The sequence below is a fragment of the Carassius auratus genome, unplaced genomic scaffold, assembly GCF_003368295.1.
Source record: "Carassius auratus strain Wakin unplaced genomic scaffold, ASM336829v1 scaf_tig00019067, whole genome shotgun sequence".
In the NCBI taxonomy this organism is placed as follows: domain Eukaryota; kingdom Metazoa; phylum Chordata; class Actinopteri; order Cypriniformes; family Cyprinidae; genus Carassius; species Carassius auratus.
The window spans coordinates 1-17,354 of record NW_020524926.1 but is presented as its reverse complement, the minus strand read 5'-3'; the positions used below and the strand labels follow the sequence as shown (position 1 = coordinate 17,354).

Sequence of the window (17,354 nt, the reverse complement as noted above, 5' to 3'; positions counted from 1 at the left end):
GCTCAGATAATCTGGGTCTTAGCGCTCCGCAGGTGTCAGGGTGGAATGTGTTTTACATGATTGAAAGTGTTAATCTGATACAAATGGCAACCCTTGGCTTTTGATGTTGACATTCGGCCTCTAGAGACAATGTTCGCTCTCGCCTGAGCTCGTGGAGCAAACCCTCAGCCTGATTCGTTCTCAAACCACTGTTTGCTCTTGACGTGTCACAGAGGGATCCATTTCTGCCCATCTCAGTTCACTCCGCTACGCTATTGCAGCTGCCGTTGATTGAAAACAACACTGCTGAAACAGTCAGCTGTTCGTTTAGTTCACTGTTTTGTATATATGATCAAAATGTCAGAATGTGTGAAAACCTTTCGTAGTTTACTGTCAGAATTGGCTTAGTCTCATGTAGCTCATGTGATTTATAGCATACACTGTGCTGTTTAAGTGTAAGAGCATTAAAAAAAAAAAAACTCTGTGACATATCATAATTTAACCTAAATTAATGCATAAACTGCCAGATGTTTCAAAATGACACATGTACAGGTATAGGAAGAAATGTTCCCTTTTATTTGACAGGAACAACTGTACAAGGTTTTGTTACACAACATACATCTTAAGTGTGTTACAGTTACTTCCAATTAGAAGTAACTGGCCCTCAACAACTGAACATTATTATCCCATGGTTTTTGTCCAGTGGGTGTGTCCATGTTCTTCAGGCACAGGTTTCCGGGTTAGAGTAACAGCAGTTGGCTGCTGCAAACATCCGACTGAAAGCTCCTTCTTAAGCACCAGCTTCCAGTCAAGGATGTTTACAGTAGCCCGTACTGCCAGCTGACTTTTCTTGCCCACTATGAAGACAATACGTAAACCTGACACTGGCTGTAACCCTAATACACTCAAATTTGCACTGAAACACAAAAACTTGACAAGCCCAGCTAAAACTTTGATTTACTTTGTGAGACTGCAGATTTCACACTCCTTCCTCTGTGTCCATGGAGATGCAGTCATTCCAGCTAGGTTTTGGCCCACCTTGTGACCCTACGAGGGCTGGTAACCATGACAGAAGAGACATGTCATATTTACATTGAAAACACTGGAAACTCAGCGTCTGTCATTAGTTTTGCCCTAACTCTTCCTCAAAGAGCCAATCTGATGAAGCTTCACATGCATAGTATCTATCTCCCCTGACTGCAAACATCTCCTAAACACAAACACCAGAGCAGCTTCCTGCCAACCCTCTGCAATCACAAAGTGTCCATCTATGTTTACTCTTTAAACTAAGCTGTTATGACCACTGTTTTGTGAGGGCTGAGATGGCAGATTTCCTCAAGAGTATCTCAACTCCCTTCAGCGCTAGACTCAAGATTGCAGCTCTGAGAGAAGTGACCTCTATAAGCGCATTACACATGGAACGCCAACTTAAAACTTTAAATCAATAAATCAGCATCATTTTCTGTCATCAGTCGTACTTTCCTCTCAGTGTTTCCACTCAACTGGCCTCCAAAACTGGAAATATGTGTGAGTGGGAATAGCTGAGTGTCTACTTTGACAAAGTGACAATGGGAATTTGGCCTGAGTCTCTTTTCTCTCTATCATGCATCTTTTCTCTGGAAGGAATCTATTGCTGAAGAAGGCCTTGTGCATTCAGAAACTATTTTTTAGTTAGGGAAATGGTTTTGTTTAAGATGTTTAGATGTGTTTGTGTCATTTATAGACATTTACAAAATTTACTCAGCTGTTTCTGTGTGTCTTTCCCTTTACTTAATATTATGAAATTATTACTTTATTTTAGATTTTAAATAAAAGAATAAATAAACATTATGTAAAATAATGCAAACTATTAGTTTCTGGATTAGTTTAAAATTTTCTTGCAACTCAAACTTTTATACCAATAATATTTTTTTATTGTTTGCATTAATAGTTCAACTCTGCACATAACAGCCATACATTTTTAAGTGGAAAAATGTATGGCTGATAAGCCTTAAAGGACAAGCCCCTTGAAAAAGATTGTTTTAGATAGAGGGTCAGGATTACAGTGTATTAACATTATAAGTAAACCTCAAGAAACATATTAGTTAAAATAATAAAAAAATCCATGTCATAATAAGATTAAATAAAATGAGATTAAATTATCCTCAAAATATACAAAAATATTTATAATTTATAATAATAATATTGTATTATTTAAAATGTAGTAATATATTTAATTTTTTCCATAATGCATTTTTTTCATAATTTAGCTCGTTAGAAATAAAACCACAATTAAAAAACATATCTGTCACCGGACGTAATTTATATTTTCACAAGTGGACTCATTTGACTTATTTTACTCTGTACAGCTTGTGTCTTAAGTGTATTTGTTTGAATCAAGTAAGACCAGACTATTATTTAAAACTGTCAGTTTTTGGAGTATTACATGTACACATCCTACAACAATTTTAATTTTCATATTCAAATGTAAGTGTATGTATATTCAACTTGTAAGATGCATGTGCTGTAAGACAAATAAAAGGTTGCTAATGAGATGCTTAAAGAGTGGCTTAAAGTGTGTGTGTGTGTGTGTGTGTGTGTGTGTGTGTGCTTAACAGTGTGCCGAGACTGTGTACAGGGTCTGCTCTGCAGTGAAACTCCCAGGGTCCCATATCCCTCCCAGTGTTTAGGTCACGGCGGGAACAAAGCAAACTTTATCAGACCGCTGCAATCCCGCATTCCGCAGATTCTTAGCACTTGGCAACTGCATAGCATGTAGTAAGGCAGAGACACAGGGCGAGGGAATTGGGGGAAGGGGTGGAGAGCGAGACTAAAAGAAAAAAGGAAAGGATCTGGCTGTGAGTTGGAAGACACACGGCCTCCACCCAAACAAGGCCTCTGATCACATCAATTATTAGCAATGGTTCCATTCACCAATAGCTTTGAGGATCTATTTTTTTGATGGGGCACAAGTTAGAAATTTGGTATATTTTTGGTGCCTTACTTGATGCATTTTAATAATTTTGCATTAATTATTAATAACTAATAATAATATGCATTAATTAAAAATAGCTCTTTTCATACTATACAGTAAAGATGTTTCAAGTGACATGACGGTAAGTAGATGATGTCATACTTTTCACATAATTTAAAGCTAATGGCAGATGAGACGATTGGACTGACCAGTTTTAGACACGTAAAAAAAAAATTTGGCCATAGCATTTTAGACAGACTCATTTTAACCCAAAATAGTCAATTCAACATACCTATCACACAAGTACAAGCACTATTTTCTTTCCAAGTTCCAAACTAAACAACACCCAGACCAAACCTGATAATTGTCATGAATCTACTAATTCAGTTTGATTGGTTATGACGCTGTATTATGTTACTAAAATCTCCATAAAACATTCCCAGACAAGGAAAAGTCACAGCAAGGGCACAAAGATCAGACTATACATCCACAAAACAAAATTCACATTCAATCTTTCTCTTTCTGTCTGAGACTAAGAACGCAATAAAGCAGAAAAATGTCAAATCACCCTGAATATATTAGTCCTAAAATTTTGTGATCGTCCTGTTCTTTCTGAGTCAGTGAAAATATTACCCTTGTGAGCAGCACTCTGATTTCCCCGAGATCAACGGCCTCATCAAAGCATTCTTCCCTAACACAGACTTAAACTGCACTTCTCATGATGGCAGATGAGGTTAAGTCAAAGGCTAGAATCCTCCTCTGGCTTTAATAGTAACCACAACTTGTTACCTATTCAACACATTTGTCAAATCTTTCTGATTCAGAAGGCATTGGTTAGGCACTTTACTGTTTCTGTTCGAATGTTTTTCATAATTGAATTGAATGCAACTTGGTACAGATATCAGATGGTTCCCAGAACAAGGAACAAGTGGTTAGTTTTTTTTAATGGCCTCCTGGATCGTGTCTGAGGATTGATCTGACTATTTTGTTTTGTAAATGAGGCACAGTGTCATGGAGAGTTCATAAAGAAACATTTGTTAAAAGATGAAGCAGTACTAGATCTGACTGCAGCTGCATCACAAACGGTAAAAATTTCATAATGCTTTGTTTGGAAATTATCTTTTTTTTTATTATGTTGTCAAAACATCCACATCCAATAGAGAGGGGGTGTTTGTACTGTTTCCTATGCAATCCCGTTAGCCAATCATATCAGTGGCCGATTCCTGACAAGCCTTAAAGGACACGCCTCTTAAAAAAGATTGTTTTAGAAAGAGGGTCAGGATTACAGGTCATATTTATTTTACTTAAAAAAAAATTGTGCAAAAAAACTGTATTAAAATTATAAGTAAACCTCAAGAAACATATAAGTTTAAATAATAAAAAATCCATGTCATGACCCCTTTAACTACTTTTACGTGTTGATTTTCCCTCTCTAGTGTTTCCTGATCTTTAAATGCAACAAAACTACACTGTCCCATTTTTAATGCAATTTAATTGAGATGTGAGAACACCGATTTTTTTTTTTACCTCTGTTTCTCACAAAATCACTTGTTTCCATTACTAACATTGCTTTAACTCTCTGTCTCCGTTTTTCCAGGAACCCAAAACCACCCGAAGCTGAATCAGATGAGCGAAGGCCTCTCTTGACCTTGCTGGAGGTCACACTCCTTTGCACTCGACAGGCAGTTAAACACAGTTCCCTGATTCCAGGCACGGAACTCACAGCAAGAGAACAAGTCATCTGTGTCACCAGAACACTGATTAACAGAAAACGTTAATGCTCAGAGGTCAGCAGGAAGCCATGCCACACCGACACTTACACTCTAATGGCTGCTTTGTAAAACTGAATTAGAAACGAGAAAAGAAACATGAAATGAAGAATGAAAAGACTTACTTAATGTGTCAAGTGCAATAATGAAGGGTTTAATGAATAAGTCTTGACACATTGTCCTCCACTGGCTAATGCCAACCCACCCGGCTACAATGCTAACACAGAAGGGACACACAATCTGATGATTTTTAAATCAGCTTTGTGCACTGCTGCTGTTATATTTGATTGGCTGTTTCACAGATGCATACTGTACCTCTAAGTAATGTACTGTGGCACAGATATGACAATGAGATAAGAAGGAACTGCTGGTTTACTGTACATATTATTTCTGTTCTAAGACTAAAGGGCTGTTTACATAAAGGACAATGACTGCAGCGATAATAAAGTTATTAACTATAAAGTTTTTTTAAGTCTACACCAAAACTATAACACTAATGACAGTGAAAAAAAAAAAAAATTCTCCAGCTGATGAATGCTAAAAACATTGATAGCCAATCAGAATCCATCTGTCTCACATGTAAAGCAGCAGATGACAAAACTGAAGTGCCTATAATAATCAGAACATTGCATGACGTTCTTTGTTGTGGGCGAAAATATAGTTATCGTTATTGTTGTCATTCTTAGTGAAAACAGGTCTAAAATGTATAGGGCTATATGTCAAAAACTTTCAGAACTAACTTTCATAAATATATTCGATCTAACAATTATTCATATCCTTTTATTTGTTACCTATTACATATATTCACGGATAATATGTGACCGGCAAAGGTGCCTTCCAAAAAAAGTGGATAATATTACACTATATTTAGGCCTATTTTTTACTTTTGTTTAGCTGACAAAATATATTTCCAAAGAAACTTTCAGTAGACAAAAACTCCATAAATATGTGAGTTTTACATATTACGTTCCCTCACAAAATTTGATCAAATATGCACTTAATCAAATATGGCGTCTGAATAAGGTGTATGGAAACGGTTGATTTACCTGAACAGAGCAGCAGTTTTTTTAAGGTCAGAGCGTCCATGTCTTCGCCCACGGATCTCTCTCTGAGCGGGTTACTCTGAGTAGTGAGCAGGAAATGGAAAACCCGGACTGGAGCAGGAGGCGGATGATTACAGAACGCTTTGAGATAATGTCTGTCACTCCGCTCCACTCTACACGGAGATCCAGAACGGTACTTTTACCGTGTGAGTTCCTTGGTCATTTTTTGCGGAGAAGACATATGTGCAAACTTGACCAATTATAATAATTATTTAGCATTGGTTTATTGTAACACTTACAATTCGCCTGTCGTCGAGAACATCATTAGGGGTGAATACCTGCGGCTTCGTGCTTAAATGGTCGAATCATATAAATATGACCGATAAAATCAATTAAGCGCATATATATTATATTACATTTATTTTATTTTTCTCTTTTTTCCCCCAAAGCGGGGCCATTTCCTGGACACAGCTCGGGCGACTTGGACTGCATCCTTTACTGTGCAGTTTTCTTTTTTAAATACATCTACAGTAAAAAATCTTAATGCAGCATATGAATTGACCACTCACCTAAATTACAATCAGAATGTCTGTATTTGATAAAAAAAGCTCCGTCTGATGAAGTTTTGCAAACTTCTTCGCAGATGCCCGTGACTTTTCCTCCAGCGCTGACTGCAGAAAAGCCTTGTGAGAAAATGTATAAATGTCCAGTGAGGATGCCATCTCCACTTCAACTGATCCATGCCGTGTTCTCCGTCTTCTATATAACTTTTATCATGTATTTAACTTCACGAGAACTCGTTCTCACATGATTTAAGGTTACTGGTCAAAGCAAACAAGCGCGATGTATTTGTATTAGCTCTTGGTAACCACCACAAGTGCGTAATTACGTAATTATCTCACGCGACGATACAAAAATAGAAAGCGACCGTTATAATCAACTAGTATTATATTGATTTTCTTAAAGTTTTGTAGCGTCGTTACGCTCTTTTGCAATGTAGACACTGTGTTAAGAGTCTATAATAAAGCTTTGTAAGATGGCAACTGTAAGAAGGGGGTGCTGCTTGACTTCGTCGTCGTCGTCTGAGTGCTCTGTCACACACACTCCGGCCAATCTGTCACTCCTGACTTTTTCTATGCGGATTCCTGAGTTTAGGCCCGCCCCTTTTCTGTCATCGCTGCCGAGTGCCGACCAATCAGCGGGCGAAGCGCTCATATCCTTGATAGTGGCAGCGTTTACATTCACTGAATGACCCTCTTGACCGCTAAGCTTTTACATTTAAATATTTTAAAGAGTTTTGTTTAAATTCACATAGGTTAAATAATAATAATATATATATATTTTTGCTTTTCATCTTTGAACTAGCTTGTTTCTGAGTCTAGCTTCTTAATAAATAAACTTTGCATTCACAATAGGCATATTGTAGGAGTATCCTTATTACTTCGGATAAAGGTATCTGCAAGACAATTAAATACAAAATCTAAATTTTTAAATGAATGCACTGCAGCCGATTTAGGAACAATTCTAATGTTTAGATAATTTCGTATATAGATTTCTGTAGATAATATTCGTAAATCTGACGTTTTCTTAGTGTATATGTTAATATATGCACTCCAAAATAAATGCAGTTCAATCAGATAACTACAGTAAACTCAATCTTTAGTTTTAAAATCACCTTTTCTGCATTAATAGATTACATACTCAAGTGAGGGACAGTGAGTGTAACCAATTTAATATTAAAATAGCAAAATACAAAATATTGAAAAGGGGGTGCCTGCAAATATTTAGTTAAAGTGATTATAAAGTGGTATAAAAATCGTGGCATCAACTCACCATCTTTATCTTAAATTAACATGGCACCATGCCACACAAAGTTTACTGACCTTGAGGTAAACTCTAATCTTTTTTTACACAATTTTTCTGGGAGATGTATTTTTATGTTGCACATTTAAGGGTGATATCAGACAGAGAGGTCATGACTTGTCGGTTGAGTCTTTGAGAGGACAAAAGCTGATGCTGTTTTGCATGCTCACGTGTGGAATATTTTGAACACAAACTGACCACTGAGGGCAGAAAAACTGGTTTTTGGGTTGTTGATCTTTATAAAGGCAATTCACAGTTGGAACTTGCAAGCTGGCCTGTGTGTTGACACAATAAGCAGAAGCTTGTGTACTTAAACTGTCATGAGGGTCAGGGCATTAAGATTTGAAGGCCACGTCCACCTCACTATACTGTAGATGAAAACACCAGAACTGATGTTATCAGTATCAGTTCATTTAAAATAGCACATGAGGGACTTAAACAAGTCTTTTTTCCTGCACATTTTCACCTTCCGACAGAAGTTCAGCCATCATAATCAGTCTAAATTGTGTGATGACACAAACACACATAAAACATGCTACAAAGTTTTTTTTTTTTTTTTGGCACAAACGTTGTCAGAGAATGTAGACCATTATAAAACTGCTGCATTGTTTGTTCAAATGTCAACATGTTCTATTGGTTAAAAATAACTTGCTTTAATAAGCTGCTTTCTCTTTCAGAAGGAAATGATACACTGAACTACTTCAGGAATAAATCATTATTTCTGTTCTTCAAAATCAGTTATAAAACCAGTCTGGTAAGTCTGCCAAGATATTTCGACTTAGGTTCATGGGTGCCTTTTACAGTATGTGTACAGCATTTTTATCTCTACTGCTTTAGTATTAAAGCATATCAATATCAGTCATATCAAAGCTGCAAAATCTCTTTAACATTTATTTTAAAAAAAATTGTAATTATTATTAACGGCATATTTCATCCAAATATGACAATTCTGTCAATATTTACTAACACAAAATAAGATATCTTGAAGTTATACTCAAACTATGGAAACTACCATCAACAGTTTTGTTACCAACATTCTTCAAAATATTTTCTTTTATGCTGAACAAAAGAAAGAAACTCTAACAGGTTTGGAACAAATGTAAATGATGACAGGATTAGCATTTTGGGGTGAACTGTCTCTTTTAATGTGCACTGCACCTTACAACAAATAAAATTCACATGATTCCAAAATCATAAATTTACTTCCATCTACTGGAGAAAATACAGTATTACACTGTTGCAGTGTCCTCAAAAATGGAGCGTTATAATAGTTATTGTGTCCATTAATATATGTAAGACTTGCATTGCTTTACTGTTTACTGTAGAGAAGATTAACCACACAATGCATAATAATGCTCAATTACTGCCATGATGCATGTATGTATTCAGAAAAAACACTGATTTGCATGTATGCACATTTCCCTTTGTATTAAATACTGATTGTAAAAATGTAAACTAAAATGTGCCTATGACTGTGCATATATGTATGGTCATTATATGTTCTCTTGTACAGGCTCAACAAAGTGTTCGCCACGGAGCGGCCCATAGTGGAGTTCGCCCTGCTGGGCAGCGGCCCATGACATCTGTAAACTGCTGAACTGAGCTGCCCAGGTCCCTTTTGGATCTACCACCACCACCCCGCCAAGACCATCCACCCGCTCCTTCATATACGTAAGAGCTAGGTCACTAGCCTCCTCTGGGGTCTTGCCTAGAGAATATAAAAAACATACAATTAACCATACAAGTAAGTGATTTACTCAAATAAAAACATACAGTGGACTAACAAGTACATGGTAGTATATTTCCATATTGTTGTTTGTAACTATTGGATCTTAGGTGAGACCAAATAATCTTATCAACACCCTGCCCATATCAACACACATATAGCAAAGTTGACCTCTGCTGCTTCAGCGAAAACACTTCCCGTTATGTTTCCACACACACAAGGCAAAAGCAGACATACAGATCACCTCCATCTTACACTACACAACATACAGGCAGACCATGTTATTTGAAATGTCCTTCTGAGGATGTGCAGGGAAGTTAACCTTCACTTTACTGTTGAGACAGCTCTTCACCTCTGATTTCCACGTGTCTGCTCCTTATAAGTGGTGCTGGAGGTGGTTTTATATAACGCATTGTATGAGACCGACTCAAATAGTTTTTCCTCAGACCAATGAAGTGAACAATGTTTACCTAAACAGACTTGAGGTCAAGCATTTTAATGAGGCCCTAGATCTCCAGTTAATGTGTAGCTGCAGTAATTCAAGCCATTTATTTACTAAAATGCACCAGCAATTGGTTGCACAGCTAATCATGAACACATATGAGCTGCTCATATGAGCTCATGTCAATATACCTGTTACTTCTAAATCATTATTATAGTGCAGATTGAATTATGGTCCAAGATGTGACATTTTTATTTTGCCATGCAGTAATAAAACTACCGAGTACAACTGCATAGTACAAAATAAGATGTACTATAGGAAGAGCATTATCACAAAATAAACCCAGACAGGTTCATTTTGATTCCATCGTGATGTAAAGCTCTTGCAACTCTACAGTTCTAGTTACTTTTTTCTAACATCTAACATCTAACATATTTTTAGCTATTTTTAAGTTCTGATCCAAATCTAATTGTCACTTACAACTTGTAGTGTTGTTGTTCTGAGCAATGCTTTCATTCCTTGCTCACTATGTACAATATATTACAATTAATACCAAAGTCCTCCAGCATTATTTTTACTACATTTGGTAGTCACTTGTCTTGACACATACATTATAACTTGTGTTTATTAGAAAAAGGAGTAATTATGTAAAACATGAAATATATCTGACTATTGCAATAGACAATTATGAAATATACCACGATTCAAAAGTTTGAAAGTTGGTTTTTAAAAGCCAACACACAAAGATGCATTTATAAAAAAATAAGAATAGAGTAAAATCAGGAATATTGAGAAATATTATTCAAATTTAAAATAGCTGTTTTCTATTTGAATCTATATTAATATGTCAATTATTCCTGTGATGGCAGAGCTGAATTTTCTGCAGCTATTACTTCAGGTTTCAGTTTCACATCATCCTACAGAAATCATTGTAATATTCTAATTTGGTGCTCCAGAAAAATGTATTATTATTGTTATTATGTTGAAAACAGTTATGTTTCTTAATTTTTTTTAAAATCTGTGATAGGCCTAAATTTTTTCGGGATACTTTGATGAATATAAAGTTCGAAAGAACAGCATTTTATATATATAAAAATATAAAATAAAATTATATATATATATATATATATATATATATAGCATGTATTGTTTTGTAGTACTGTCACTTTTGATCAGTTTAATATGTCCTTGCAGTTTTTTAGCATTATATAAATATTTAATATTTAATAAATATGGCTTCATTCACCAAAAATATTTTTTTTTTTTGCTAAGTAAGTTGTAATGATCTCGTAACACATGCCTTGCTCCATGTGAAAGAGAACGAGTCTAGACAGCGTGACCTTCATGATGGCTTCCCCATGGCCCGTGGGTGAGACAGCCCCAATATTGTTATCTGCATAACCCCCACATCCTGAGAATCAGAAGAAGAAACACAAATCCAGAGTGAGATATTTCCAATGCACACTCACGCTCAGCAAACCACCTGTTTAAGACAATCCCTGATAATATTTGCAGAATAAGGGAGCTGTCTTTTTACATTTTCCCGTATTTACTGACTTACTAAATCAGACAATACCAGCAGTGTCTATTTTCCTGTTTATGCAGCTCTATTACTATCACTGGTGTGTATGTGTGATTCCCTCAGGTTAAAATGTGTCCTGAGAGAATGTGGTGTGGTGTGGTGTGCTGAGCTGAGCTGGGGATTAGATCTGTGGTTTGAATATTAACTCAGCAGGCAACAAGCTCTCATGAGCAGCTGAAAATTACACACATTCTTGCATGTCCAAAGGTCAGAGTTCAATCGCTGTCATATGAGTTGCTTCGTTTTTTTTTTGCGTGTGTAATTTTTCAATGTTAAAATACTTTCTTCTATTTCAGTTTAATACACAGAAACAACTATACGTAAAGCCATTTGTAGTTTGATTTCTTGGAAAGGTTAACACTGGAGTTAATCAGGTTGGTGCAAACAAATCAAGGCCCCTGACATACATTGCAAAGCAGCAAGTTTGGATTTACCAACACACGCCGTGTCTCCCACACGACCCTCCATTTTATTTAGTATTCCACCAGTGGATGTGGCACAAGCAATGTTCCCGTCATTGTCCACAGCAACTGCACCAACTGTTCCCATCTTGCCCCTAAAACACCCACATGAACAAAATGTTTTAATTATTCTGGTAACAAAGGAATAATTCATCAGAAAGAAGGAAATCAGATAAAGTACATCATCAGGGCACGCCATGTGTTGTAATTTCTAGACATTTAAAATGAATGCACCAAATAAGCAAAATCACTGACTTTCCTTTTAAAATGTCCTTTTCAAATTAAATATGCTTTATTGGTAACATAATGCTCATTTCATATAGTAAACAAAACTGGACCCCTTACTTTCATTATATAATAATAAAAGTAATAATAAAGTTGAACTCTTTACTTTCATTGTATTTAATAAATAAATAAATGCAGCTTTGCCATCACAGGTAAAATGTTTACAATTTTTTTAAAATTCTGATAATATTTCACAATGTTATTTTTTTTACTCATTACAAAAATGCAGCCTTGTTGAACATAAGAGTTGAACGGGATTATTCCAAACTTTTGATCGGTAGTGTAGCTAATATAATCTTCTGTGTTTCATTGAAGAAAGAAAGTCATACAGGTCTGAAGAAACTGATTGTGAACTATCCCTTTAACTATTGTTGCAAGACATTAGGCCCCTCATGCCAAAAACTTTATGTCAGCACTTTGTACCAGTTTTCATTACATAAAAGCTTTACATTTGGCATTCCACAGGGTTGGCATCTGGCTGCAGGTTCTTCTTCCAGCGCATCTTGGCATAGTCTGTGATCAATGACTCCTCAGGCACTTCCGCTACACCCATGCTTCTGGCAAACTTAGAGGCCCCTTCAGCTGTCAGACACAAGTGTTTTGTCTCCAGAGAAAGGACAGACATTATTTACATTATTTTAAATGCAAAGTTTTGTAAAATCATCTAAAGACTGCATTTGTTGTATGCAAAAAGCATCTGAGAGCATATAGCCTAGTATTCCCTAGTTATGTGTCTCCAACACTTTTTGTTTTTAATCTTGGTAACTGTAGATTACTCAAAACCAAATCTCCCATGGTGGTCATGTACAGTAGTTGGGAATGTTATGCATTTTATAACAATACCTTCTCCATGACAAGCCTGGCCAGTTGCACTGGGTTAGCAATTCTTCTGACCGCTGAAACAGCCCCACTATCTAGATTCCTGCCATCCATTACCATCGCATCCATCTCCACTTCCCCCTTCACATTTAGCACTGACCCCTGACCTATGACATATGGGCATAACCTGAGTTTTCTACTCACCCTGGATGTATTATTAGGTATTAGGTGTGAAGTATGAATATTATGAGTACCTGCATTGAACCTTGGGTTGTTCTCCATCAGGGCCACTGCTTCAACCACAGCATCCATGGCACTTCCTCCCTTCTGGAGGATGGCATACCCAGTCCTGGCTGCCCCTTTACACCAATAGTAGAGAGTTCAGCTCTTTCTTTGGGAACATGACCAGCACCTCCATGCACTACCACTACAGGCAGCATAGCTGTCCACAAATACGTAACGTTAATTGAGAAGACAAAAGTTAGGGAACGATGCATAAAGCTAAATTCTATACCCATTAGACCCTAAAATGCCATACACATATACATACACTAAGTTTTTCAGATTCTGTGCACGTGCCCACATATGTATACAATTAAAAATGATATTTAACAAGGGTTCCTCACCAGATTAACGGCTAACGACTGGAATATGTAATCACAGATAGCAGAAGTGCAAGCGAAGGAACCTTTAGATGGCGTAACAGAGTCAACAAATAATATGACTGTACACACGTCATCATTACAGCCATTGAGAAAACACCAAAATAAAAGTCCGCTCTTCAACCTATTGCTTAGAAACTGGTCATGCAAACGGACGGAAAAAAAACAAAACAAACAAAAACAACAAAGTGGGCCTATAACATGCAAAACACCGACCTTATATTGCAACCAACACGATGCAACGGTTTAATGTCTGAGATAAAAACTAGGATCAAAATAATCCCATAATGGCACTAAAGAACACCGATTAAATGCATTTTCTCGCTTTAGTACAGATTGAGATATGTTTTATAAGGTGTCCTTGGCTGTTTAAAACGCGCTATTAAAAATGTATTATTATTATTATTATTATTGATATTATTATTATTATTATTATTAATTTATTTATTTAATTGCTTATTTTAGACGCCTAGCCTACATTAATAAAATGCATTAAAAGCATTTAATTCCCAATTCATTATTTAATTACTGTACATGGCCTACGTATTTATGGTATAAGTTTATATTACGTTGTTTAAAAATATCTTCACATTCAGTATTTTTTCAAATTTGGACAACACACTGTAAAAGTGTTGTTTCACCTTAGAAAAAAATGAAATGCTGCCTGTGAAGTGTAATGTTAGTTATAAACTGAAAACTTGAATATTTGTGTTGTCTCAGGTTTAATTCAGAAAAGTGAGCCTATTCTAAATTCTTTAAACTGTGGTAACTAATTGCAACAGTCATATTTTACATGGTTAATATTAACTAGTTTTAGTTGTACACAATTTGTTCCTTTCCGTTATGTTAATGATTTAAATGGCAGCGAGGCACTTTTTGCAAATTGGGACATTCCATGAAAAGGATAGGTAGGGAAAATTAGATGAATTATTATCCCATATTAAATCACAATAGCAAATTACCCTCACATTTCACCGTTTTAAGATGCTTTGCCTTAGAAGATATAGTCATTTTACTTTTACACGTGTTTGTGCAAATGTACGAAATTAAACGTTGTTTTAAAGATAAAAAATTATGATGAAGATGATGATTTGTGCAATAGCTTACATTGTGGGTCAAAATAATACATTTTTCTTTTATGCCAAAAATCCGGATATTAAGTAAAGATCATGTTACCAGAAGATGTTTTGTAAATGTATCATAAACAATTTTTGATTAGTATTATGCGTTGCTAAGAACTTAATTTGGACAACTTTAAATTCGATTTTCTCAGTATTTTTCAGATTTTCAAAAAGTTGTATCTCAGCCAAATATTGTCCTATTCTAACAAACCATATGCTACATCAAAGGGAAGTTTTTTTATTCAGCTTCCATATTATGTATAAATCTCAATAAAAAAAGACCCTTATGGTTGTGTGGTGCAGGGATACATTTCTAAGTGAAGTTAGTCGTTTACAGCAAGTCAGTGTTTTAAGTGTGAATATTATCTAGGCTATATTTTAGCCACTCATCTGTTGCGTGCTGAATTTGTACTTGCCACGCGCTCAGCGAGTCATGCTTGGTGAACCTGTGCGTCACCCGCGGGCTGTGATTGGAGAACGAAAATGGGATGCTGTGCGCGTTTGCGGCGAGCTCCCATTCTCAAATGAGAGTGCGCGCGGCGCGGCCGTCTCCAAGAGGCGTGCGCGCGCTCGACGGGCTGCGGTCCCATTGACTATTCCGTCTCCCTGACAGCGGCAGCATCAGCAGCGCGAGCTCGGAAAACAGAGCGCCGCGCGGACTCCGCCTTTGCTCCCATCATCCCACCCGAGATCCAGAGCTCCGAGGCGGCTTCAGCAGCAAGCCAAGACCCCCTCGTCGACCCGCACTTCTCCTCCTGATCAGATATGGACTACCCTTAACTGGACCTGGAGGGGAGAGGCAGGCGGGCGGGCGGGGGGTGGGGGGAGAGAGACAGGAGAAAAAGCCGTATAGGAGAGAAGCAAACGTGGGTTGCCCGCCGCAACGATGAACGGTTTCGCCACGCTCACGACAACCGCAGATAAGCCATCGAACTTATGTCCTGATAGCGGTTTAGATAGCTGGGATTGTGCACCGACCATACAGGGGTAAAAATATGTCCGCCTCGGTGGGGCCCCGCGGCGGCCCTCGCCCACCCCACAGCGCAGAGCTCCATGCCCGATCTACCGGACCTCAGTCACCTCACAGAGGAGGAGAGGAAATTATTATGGCTGTGATGATTCGGCAGAAGGAGGGAAGAGGCAAAGGATGAGGCCATGCTCAAGTAAGACATCACGCTTCATAGGGAGCCTGCCTGTAGTATTTGTGCTGCTTCTGGAGACCAAAAGGCAAACAGCTTGTGATGGTTTCTGTAGGTGCATCTGTTTGCAATAGCCTACTAATAAAGCCATCAGGCTGTACGCCTGCACCTGAGGTCCTGTGTGTGTGTGTATGTGTGTGGGTGAGTCTGGCCATGTATGTCCGCTTTCTCCATCCTTTTGGGTACCTGTCATAAATGAGCACCGCTTGTGTATTCATACACATCCATATGAAACCAGCTTGTGTAATGAAAGGCCAGGTGACCGGACACAGGTGTAGCTGTTAAAGAGAGAGGGGTGTGTCGACATGGAAGAACTAGATATCCACAGCTCCATACATCCTGCTGTTTTATACCTCACTCTGTGATGGATTAGTTTCGGACAGAACACGTTCATGTCACATTATTAGTTCATTTATTCGACACATAATGCATTTTGTTTTTAAATAGGTTAGTGAACATTTTCCGCACTATTCACCACCAGTGTCAGGATTCCTGCCTGGTCACGACAATATTTCCGTGCCTCGTCATCACGATCGTCAGGATACTTAACCCATTCATTGAAATCTTCCCTGATTGTAGTGTGAGCATCTCTCACAGCTTGAGTAGAAGCATCAGTCATAGCTTTATATTTTCCTCATCTGTTTCTTTTCTTTTCTTTTTAGATCCTCTTGTAATAATAACTTCATATGTATAGCAACAGTATTCAGCTCAAAGATTTACAGTAAAAAAAAAAAAAAAAAAAAAAAAAAGCCTTTATAAGCACCAAGTACTTTAAATGCAAACCATAAAAATAAGAGATCTTTTTATGACAGGCACTTGTCAGCAGTTTACACGAAGGATGGTTTATAAAGTTTTATTCTGAATGGCCATTTGTGGTTCTTCATTGCTGTTATGAAGACTGTGAAGATGTTTCTTGGCTTCCTGTCCACCTGCCATTTAGAAGCCATCATTGCTTATATTACATTAGTTGTTGGCCACCTTGAGATTTGAAATCAGATTTATGCATCTTAAATTGGTTTACTGAGCAGCTACAATCAATAACTTAACCAACTTATTGTCCTATATTACTCATAGGAAATAATCATGCAGTTATTTAATTTCTCAGTTTTTGTATTACATTTTTATTTCTACTAAACTCTTCTGAAAGAGAAATAAATGACATTGTTTTTAAATAGTTAAAGGTCACAGGTCAAATTGACTGAATTTAGCCTCAAAGTATTTCTCTTAGAGAGAAGAGACAGATCACCACATAATCTCTGTGTACTAATCTATGTTAGTGTGCTGATATGAACAACATCTCATTTTCTGATGTGTGTCATGAGATCGATGTTTGAACTGACAGTTCCTCACTCTCAACTTCTGTCCTGAAGCAGAAGCTAGAGGTCGACCTCACAACGCTTTTGTGGCATTTAGAAATCCAACAATACTGTGCTAGCTTAAAGGCGTAGCT

General features: G+C 37.1%; 1 long non-coding RNA gene and 1 pseudogene across 1 annotated transcript; one reads left to right on the top strand and one right to left on the bottom strand.

The window, feature by feature from the left end:
- The first annotated feature begins 4,498 nt into the window (after positions 1 to 4,498).
- LOC113076148 (uncharacterized) lies at positions 4,499 to 9,250 on the top strand. The gene is made up of 3 exons (XR_003281120.1): positions 4,499 to 4,719; positions 8,285 to 8,361; positions 9,121 to 9,250. It is a non-coding gene; the product is annotated as an uncharacterized LOC113076148 (long non-coding RNA).
- On the bottom strand, positions 8,738 to 13,362 carry LOC113076147 (isoaspartyl peptidase/L-asparaginase-like; annotated as a pseudogene).
- Between the last annotated feature and the right edge of the window lie 3,992 nt (positions 13,363 to 17,354).